This window comes from Ochlerotatus camptorhynchus, unplaced genomic scaffold (genome assembly GCF_037179485.1).
Source record: "Ochlerotatus camptorhynchus isolate MF236.1 unplaced genomic scaffold, CSIRO-AGI_Acam_v1.1 ptg000193l, whole genome shotgun sequence".
Lineage (NCBI taxonomy): Eukaryota > Metazoa > Arthropoda > Insecta > Diptera > Culicidae > Ochlerotatus > Ochlerotatus camptorhynchus.
In genome coordinates, this window is record NW_027040683.1 from 4,667,928 (window position 1) to 4,678,305 (window position 10,378).

The following is a 10,378-nucleotide window of genomic DNA, read 5'->3' on the forward strand; positions in this document are numbered from 1 at the left end:
ATGCGGTCATCAAAAACACTTGTTTCGCTCGTTGTTGCATACTGGAACAGGCAGTAGACACAGGATCCTCAGGAACAGCTGCTGCTGTCTGCATCTCCTGCAGCTTGGATGTTCCACCTGGAGTTTTCTGCTTCGGCTCAGCTTGGGATACCTGCTCGAAGTGCAACATGGTATGATGCTTTTTGGAACACCTCGAGCATGACTTATCTGATGGACAAGCCCTGATTTGATGGCCTTTCCTAAGGCAGTTGAAACATAGTCCGAATTGCTTCACCTTGGTAACACGCTGATCAACACTCATGCTCAAGAAGGAAGGACACTTGTAATTGCAGTGTTGACCCGCGCATATTTCACACACATTCTCCGATGAACTGGATGTAGCTGGATTGGAGGTTCTTTGCGATGAACTGGTTTTCCCCATCATAAGAGGCTTAACAGCTGCCTTAGCTGAGGACGCCTTGTCTACTTCACATCTCTCAAGTACCTGGCAATAACTTCTTAGGAACTTCATGGATTCTTCGAGGTCAGGAAGTTCTCCGTGCTCCATGGTGAGCTCCCACTGCTTCCGCGTTTCTCCATCTAGGCATATTGTAAGTAGCTTCACCACGATTAGACCGGCTGTTCCAACAACCTCCTGCTCCATGAACCGCAATCCTTCCACGTGGCGATTGCATGTATCGATAAGGTTCCTTAGCTCCTTGAAGCTTTGTTTGGCTATCGGTTTCATAGACAATAAACCGGAAATATGGGTGTCAATAATCACTCTCGGATTTTCAAAGCGCTCCTCTAACAACTCCCATGCTTGCTGATAGTTGTTGTCGTTGATAATTCTGGCATTAAGGATACCAGAAGCTTCACCGATCAGCGCCTTGTCCAGATATTGCAGTTTAGTTGCATCGGAGTCGCCACACTTTCGGATCAAGTCATTGAAGAGAGCTTTGAATTTTGGCCAACCTTCGTACTTCCCATCGAAGGTTGGGATCGGCGTCTTCAGAGGTTGCTGAGTCACAATCACTTGGGGAACTCCATTATTAGGTTGTGGATCAGCACGAAGTAGCTCCAACAGTTGATTCAGCTTCACTAACGCCTCCGTGTGCAGCTCGTCGAACTCGTCCAACTCATTGTCCTGATCCTCCATGTTTTCACTGGTACACTGAGTCACGATTAAGTCATGCTTCACCGCATACTCCGAATAATGTAGTTCCAATTTCTTCTCATAAGCCTTCAACTGGGAAAGGCTCGCTGTTTCAGGTTCATCCATAGCTTCGTTTAGCTTCTGGACGATCATTGTCACTCGCGCCTTTACTTGTCCTCGTTGATGAATTAATTGCTTCAATTTCGTCATGATTACACTTTTCACTACAGTTCACTCTCAACACTCACAGTTTTAAAGGGTACTACTTTACTACGATCGTAGGTTTCAACACTTTTTACTCATTCGGGCACAAACTCGTTGGAAGGAAGGGTCACGAATATTCGCGGATGGACGTATCTCACCGGTTGATATCCGGCTCGAAGGACCAAATGTTATGTACTCAATTTCTCTTGGGGTAGATTCATTTGCCCTTACCACAACAGCACAGACGAAAACCTACCTTGTGATCGAGCCACCGACAGCTATGCACTTCACAGCCACCAGCGACGGGATCGAAGAGTCACCGTTGGCTGTACACGCTACAGCCACCAGCGACGGGATGCCTCTCTCAAACGAAGGACCACGACACAACTCGTGATCAAGCCACCGACAGCTGTGCACCTCACAGCCACCAGTAGTGGGACGATGAGCCACTGACAGCTGTGCACACCACAGCTACCAGCGTAGGGACAATGCACCGTTGGCTGCGCACACCACAGCGGACAGCGTAGGAACGATGGGTCGCTGATAACTCTTCAGCCACCAGTCGTTGAGCTGCCAACCACTACAGCCACCAGCGAAGTAAACCTCTCTCTCTCTCTCTCTCGAAGGACCACGGCAAAACTGCCGAACACAAGGCTCTGATGAGCAGGGAAACAGGAAAGTTCAACTCTTTTAAAAGTGTCCACTAGGTGGAACTTATGGAAGATGAATCGATCACCACATGCAACCAGTGGATGAACGAACAGGAACTGGACGAAGCACGAATGCTCGGGAAATCTCCGTTCTCGGACGAAAAGAATGAGACACTGTTCTCAATTTTACCTCTATTTATTCGCTTCTTCCTCTTCAATGGTTAAATGCAGGATACAGAATGAAACATGAAATACAATGTTGTTTACTTTTATACTCTTTCATCGGCTGCGTCAGCCAATCCGGATGCGCCATTCGATGACGTCGTTCGTTTTCCTATTGGAAGCGTTCATCGCGTACAAATACTAATTTCTGCTAAATGCATTGTCGAAACTAAGGAAAAATCCTAAGACGTACAATAGGGGAACTAGGGGCAAGAAGGTCACCCGGGGCAAGAGTGCCACCCTCAATATATTTTGAAAATGAAATCATTTCAATTTTATCTCACGATGAACCTATGCACGGTCTTCTGTTCTGTCCGAATCGAAGTCGTAAAAAAATGCAAAAAATCATTTTGTGTTGATGCATCGAAAAGCTAGTTTTTTTTTATAAGAATAAGGCATCATAAAATAAGGTTTTCGGAATTTCCAATTTATTTATTTTTCACAATTTCTGCATTGAGACATCACTATTGGTGGTTGTTTGATACATTAATAACAATAAATTATTAAATATTTTGTTTAATTAATCAAAAAGTATATGCCTAAAAATAAACTTTATACGGGGCAAGAGTGCCACCCCTACATTTATGTAATAAATTGTACAAAAATGTTCAGAAATTAACACAATGTTTCCAATATACATTGTTTTCGTGAAATTTTGGAAAACAAACTGTATAAAATAGTATCAAAAATAGTTTCCATTTGAATCTTTGACGCACATGGTTTACATGTTTTAGATATAAAAAAATATATCGTTAAGTCAATATTTTAGTGGAATAAATAATAAAAGCAGTTGCTGTTATACCTAAGAATAGTAATTTGTTGTTTAGAAGTGAACATTTATCAGTTTCACTTCATTTTAGACATATGGTCTTTTTGCCCCATAAGAGTGGCCCTCTTGCCCCGTAGCATTTTTTAGAGCAGGTTCGACATGACATTTTGAAAAAAATCATTAACATTTTTTGATGGGGTTTAATTTTAATTTCAATGATGAAACATGGAGACAAGGTTATTAACTTACAATTCGATTAACAAACTCCTATAAATATTCACGGAATCACATATAAAAACGCGCTATCGTTAGGGTGACCTTCTTGCCCTAGTTCCCCTACTTCCGGTTTTCTTTTTACGCTCTATTTTAATTGACGACGAGGGTTCATTCCTCGTCAAGTCTGAGAGTCTGGAGATGTAAAGTTTCTTAGCTTTATCAGTTTTTCTGCATTTTTTCTTCTCGTCGCTTTAGTGATGGAATTCACTATTCATTTGAGCCAGCTTGCAGAAAATCAGCATATTTAGGTATTTATCCGTGATTCTCAAAGCACATGGAATGCAAATAACATCCATGGGATTCATCTTCAGAAATGCAGTTAGATGATTCAGCTGAAACTTGGACATTCGGAAACTTGTGTGACACTTGGATGTTATATATCAGCTCTTCCTTGACGCTTACACTGTCCAGTGAAGGCAGCATTTTGAAATAACGCACGAAAATTTTACAAACACCTTGAAAATACCTCGGGAAATACTTAAATATGTTTTCACCTGGTGAACCGGCGCCGGTGGTGTAGTGGTAAGCGTGACTGCTTTCTCAAGGGCCACCCACATTAGATCCGTTAATATTCAACAACTTTTTTTTCTGTGTAGATATCTGGTTTTGGTAAGTTGACAGCTGGCAGTTCATCGTACATGTAAAATGCGCACGCTTGCTGTGAATTAGTTCACCCGTTGGCTGTCATAATTGAAAGAGGCGCTGTTTCAGTGATGCGAAGTTTCCTTCGAAATGAGCTCTCTATTACAATTATTTCTCTAAGTTCAAGTGTAGTGAAGCGAATTTGACAGGGGGTAAGTCACTCTGCCACCTTGTGCTAAACACATCAAAAACACTCTTCGACAAACTCAAACACCCTTCAATCACTACACACAAAAATTAATCACTACTAAAAAAAAAATCATTGGTAGAATTAAAAGTTTTCGTTGGCTCTTTTTGGTAGAAAGTTTGAAGCATTCAAAATAAAAATGTGTAACTTGTCAAATCAAAAGTTTACCTCTTCGTTAATTTTTAAAGTTGATGCTTTTGAATCAAATTGTAGAACTGTCAAAAGGAAAACCAATGCTTTCAAAATGAAGTGCAAACTGTTTCAGTTCGAAAAGAGTTGTTTTTATTATCACAATATATTTTTTATATCAAATTTTAAATATTATCATATTAATGATTTTCAAGATTAAGAAAAGTAGCCAAACTGATGTTTATATCATATTTAAAACATAAATTTATTCATTTATTTTATAAACAAAACAAAGAAAATAAAACATAGTTTATGTTACCAGCGCAGATTGTGTCCTAGCCCTATTAGGAATCAAAGGAAGGCTATTCCTACTGTTTATCGTCCTGAGTCTTCTAAGTGGCATGGGTTGAGTCAGATTCTTGTCTGTCTTGTAATGGTCGAAGTATTGAGTCGAGCCTTATTTCGGACATTTCGGAGCATTCCTCGTGTTTCTATCCTTTAAGACAACGACATACAATACAATACAGTGATCACTTGACGCCGCAATCCCAGTACTACTCAATGGAAACGGCATTATTGAAGACATCTTTCAGCTGGAGGTTCACCAACACCAAAACAGTGAGCTGGTGGATAATTCCCTGTACATCATTGTCTTGTACGTTCATATGTTCTACGCCCACGTACGTTTGGTGGTCACTTTCCGGAATGATGGGTTAGGTGCCATGTAACGGGGTTTGTATAAGGATAGTCTTTTTCGGTCGAGACGCTTCACTCTGTTACGGGATTTGTTGGCCGGAACCATTCTATGTAAGCGCTTGTTTGTCAAGTATAAGCGAACACAGCAAAAAAAATGTAATATCGATCAATATAATTCAAGCTGATGTATGAAATAATGATGTAATAGCAAAAAGCAGATACAATATTACATCAATGGATGTAATTTTGTTCGCAAAATTGATGTACATCGTTCAACGTTATATTACACAACCGATGGATTGACCTGGTTGCAGCAGTTTGCATGTAATATTCAACAACTTTTTTTTTCTGTGTACCTACAATGTAAACATAAATTTAATCGATCCTAAGAAAAAGAATTTTCCAACTTACCTACATGCCCTGTTGCAGCGGCTGAATCACAATCGATCGCAGCTTCCGAACACCGAATTAAACTATTAAAAAAATTGAAATTCCGTGTAACGATTTTGACGTAGGACTACGTCTTTGATTACTATATGGGGGTACACTTTGTGAAAACCGAAAATGGAACATGTAACAAATTAAGAAAGATTTTGAACGTTAATAACTCAGCTGCCCCTGGTCCAATTTCAATAATTTTATCACTAATCGATCAGAAATATGGCTACGCATCGATAACAATGCTTCCTAATGTTGATTTTCAACAAGAAACTATTGAAAAACTGGTAAATGTCCAGCATTGTCCAAAAGCGTCGAATTAACTAACAAATCCACCAATTACCTACATGCATATGCTGCTTCCCCAGCACAGTCGTCAGAGAGTAGTAAGTAGACGAAACAAGTCGAAGTGGCATTCGCCTCCGATCCTCGGGCGCGTGCGAATAGAGAGGATGGCATTGCTTAATATTTTGCACACTCATCGCCATATTCAGAACCAAACGCAAATTCTTCGAGATAACCACCATCCGTCGTCTGGCTCGCCGTGGCGGTGTCTGACGTATCTCCGGTCTGATTTACGAGGTGTGCTGAAGATGTTCCTGAAAAATGAGATCCGTAACACTAAACACGCCAAGCGTAAGCGGCCATGGATGTCATCTACGTTTTGAAGTGACAAAGACGCACTCTGTTTGGTTTCGGTAGTTAAATCATCACCAACTTTGGCAACAAAACGGCTCTTTTCAGGGCCACCAAGCTTATTACAGTAAAGAGTAGGAATAGAATTCATCTGCCTGTTTGTCCATATTCAGAACCAATGACCTAACAAAATGCTCATGTAATCAAACTGGAAGCAGGGGTACAAATTATTTTGATCAACCTTGATCAACTTTGAATCGCCACGGCCGGATATTTTCGATGGAAGCAACAATCTAGCATCTAATTCGACGAAGACGGCAGGAAACATTTGTTATTTATATTTACGAAAGAGAGTGTCGATGAAGAGAATCGACCCATCAACTCAACCGGGGACCAACGGCTTTACATCCCTTCCGAAGGATAGCGTGATCAGAGATGTTATGCCTTAGAACATGCCGGTGGCGCCGACTGAGATTGGACCCAGGCCTGCTGGGGTGAGAGGTAATCACACTAACCATAACCACCGGCGCCGATATCTTTCAAGGTGATATCACGGCGAATGAGATCGACCCAAATTTGAGTTTAGTTATCTCAGAAATAAGAAATAAAGTGCAGTATGAGTAAATCTGCCTCATTCCAGGGAAAAATTCCCGAATTTTAGAAAAGTAAAGATTGGATTCACTCAACCAATATACTGGTACTACTCCGAGACTGAATAAAATGTTCGTCAATTTCCTCATTTTCTGGCAGATTTTTTAGGTTTTCCACAGGAAATTATGAGACAAATTTACTCATCGCTGAGTTCCTGCACTTTTGGCGATTATGAATGACCTAAACTCAAATTTGGGTGGTTCTCATTTGCCGTGTACGCAAAAGGAAAAGAGCCAGTGTCGCTACTTGATAGCAAACTACTCATAATGGGAGGAGTCTTTGTAGCTTTTATACCACTTCACATCATTCTGCTTTAACCTGAAAAGATATAAAAGAGCGCTGCTGTATGGCATTAGCTTCGGACGGCATTGTGAACAGCAAAGTTCTTCGAGATAACCGCCACCGATCGTCTGGCTCGCCGTGGTGGTGTCAAACGTATCTCCGATCTGATCTACGAGGTGTGCTGAAGGTGTTCCTGGAAAATGAGGTTCGTGATGCTGTCACCTACACTAAACACGCCAAGCGTAAGTGGCCATGGATGTCCTCTTCAATAAAACGGCCCTTTTCAGGGCCATCAAGCTTACATCAGTAAAGAGTTGGAATAGAATTTATCTGTGCTTGTCTGTCCATATTCAGAACCACAAGCCCCCAACGACCACACAAAATGCTCTCCAGAGTTGTAATCTTGTAACCAAACTTGAAAGCAGGGGTGCAAGTGATTTTGATTGATTCTCTTAATCAACTTTCTCTTTGAAAAAAAAAAATAAAAAATACTAGAAATTTGGTACGTCTACAATTCAAAAACGGAAAGAGTTGAGATAATAGATAATTGATCAATTAAAAGAACTAAATGCTCTTCACATTTATTCCGTCCACTAGCGGTCCTACGTCAAGTTTCCGTTCGTGCCCCTAGGCACAGACCCTTCTACTTTTTATTTGGTTTGTTTTTTAGCCACCCCCTGGACTGGTGCGAGCATCGAGTGACAAAAGAAAAATTTGTGATTTGTTCCGGCCTTATTTATGGATAATTTTAGCTAAGAATGCTAAGTTGCTATAGAAGTATCGGATTTTGCCTCAGTAGTAGACAATATAATCAATTATATTATTTTCTAATGATATAAGCCCTTTTCATATGGAATTCTCGATTAGTCCAAGTGATTAGTTGCTGATTAGACAAAATTGTATCACAAATTGAGCTTCATTAGGTTCTGAGATGATTTTGAGCTTCACTGGTTTAGTTTTGTGTGAAAATGGTACGTTAAAAAAAATCAGTTCAGACATGAAAAAGTTTTTGTAAGACAAACTTTTTTTTTCCATAAAAGTGCCCATCTATGGACGGATGGTAGTAAACATAATTGAAGCAAAGTTTCATCCAAATCAAACATGGCCATTTTTTTTAATCGACTTCAAATTTTAAAAATCGATTTTTTTCAGTGTAGGTCTTAAATGGAATTTTTCAGTATTTTTTTTCCAAAAACTTGGACAATTTCCTAATAGCCATCCATACACTGAGATTATTAATCAAACGAATTTCATTGAAATGTCGTATGATTTTTTGCAACAAGATTTTATGTTGAATTTCATACGACCGAACTATGAAGAAATGACAGTTCTTTGTCAATCAGCCCTCGTATGATTTTTCATGCATATAACTATGAATCTCAATATAAACGAACGATAGCTATCATTGGATATTACGAACAATTAAATTTGTCATTTCGTATGAAATTCATAAAGGATAGGAATGAAAAATATAGTTTAAGTTGATTATTTACTAAATTAGTGATTGGTGAAACTCCGAGGCAGCTCGTGTTTTCTGTAACTGTGATAACTGTCGTGGACTTTGATGCTATTGGGAAAGGTGGAGCTGCAGCAATAGATACAGTTTTGCTACCTGGAGTAGCAGCTTTACTTAAACGGTTTTCCAGTACGTCATTTTGTGGTAGCTGAGGATTGAAAATTAAACCGATTAGTTTTTTTTTTAGAAATTTTGTTGTTTGTTTTGCTCTACATTTTCCAAGGACTTCAGTGTGTTTCTTTTCTGCAGCACTTTAGCGTCATATGCTGTCAACCCAGTTGCCTTCAACACAGTTGGAATAGAAGACTACAGTTGAATTATTGAAGCTGTGGCAGGAAGAAAAGCTGATTTGGATGTTGATGGTGGTTCCAATTTCTGTAAACAAAAATTGTAACAGTTAGGTTTTCTTTATAAGGGAGGCTTTTAGTTCGAGGCTGGATGACCTTCGGTATTGTAAAAAATAACGAACCAACTGAGAACTTTATACTTACGATTTTGCGAGTAGTTTTGCTTGTACTCATGTCTGATTCCTGTGCATAAAAATTTACTGTTGTATTAAATAATCAAAACAAATTTTCTTGCGGAATTATTCTGTTAGTTAATTTTGATTTTGTTGCATAAAAACTAATTATTTAGCAAAAAAACAAGCTAGGTGTCAAATTTACGACATTTACTCTAGAGTGAACCACTGTCCACTGCGTCATGACCTAAATACTCTAAATTTATCTGGGTCTTCCTCCCAGTTCACGACCAACCAAAATGTGAACGGGAGTCAAAGCGTATTTTCTGGCGGAACGGTGATTTTGCGATTTTAAATTTTTCGTTTGAAATGGTATTGATTTGTGTGTGTGTGTGTGTGTGTGTGTGTGTGTGTGTGTGTGTGTGTGTGTGTGTGTGTGTGTGTGTGTGTGTATTCCCTCTAACCCCCACTGGCCGGCAGTGTTATTATGGAAGAACTCTCTCTACAATGTCGCATTTATGGTCATTGTAGACAGCTTTAGTTCGGGAGTTAGAAGGTGATAGCTCTATTGCAGATTCAGCAATCCATTTCAGAATGTCTGGAGAGTCATGCCCATTTCGAGGTTACTTTCACTCACAATAAGCCCCGCATGTATAAATCACAGTTATCAAATGGATATTGGTTATATATATACACACTTCCAGGTTCGAAAATATCATTTTCAAACCTGGCATGTATTTAGTTTAATTTTGATATTTAATTTGGACAGCTGTCACCATATTCTGCTCTTCCGCCGCCGTTAATTGCTTCTTTTGGAGTCTCTTGGAGTTTTTCTCTAACGCTTCGTATTTCATTCCGTGCTTTACCGGCAATTTCCTTCCGTAGATCGTTCTTGGTTGGTTCTAACATGATTCCGCCTTTTCCGGGTTTTTCTTATTTACCGCGGGAGATAAATCCGCACTAATTTCCGTTCCTGATTCGATGTTGACTCCATCCTCGCTGGTTGGTGTGGTCGGTTTCATGTCCACTATATTGCCACTCTTGCATTTATCGCAAGGATCCGACTCTAATTGAAAGGTCCCGCTATGTCGCGCCCCTTTGTCAGTCAAAATTGGATTCCTTAGCAACAAGGTATGACACCGATAATGACTATGCATCAGAACCCTAGTCTTAACCACTTCAAACGAGGGAACAACGAATAGAAGATTAGGAATCACATAGATGAAGACAACTAACTCATTTTTTTCCTTGTTTCAAGATCATCCTCGGTAGACAAAGCCGAGTCTTGTAACTATCGACAAGGCATAAAAAGTAACAAGGACTAAGATGTGTTCCTTGGATTACTGAAACATCCTGTTCCCCTAGTTTGAAGTAGTCAGGACTAGGAATCGGTGGTAGATCTTACATCCCGTAACGTACCACGAAAAGGTGATCTACCCACGTTACGGGGTGACTATATGATTACTTGGGTACTCATATGGCCGT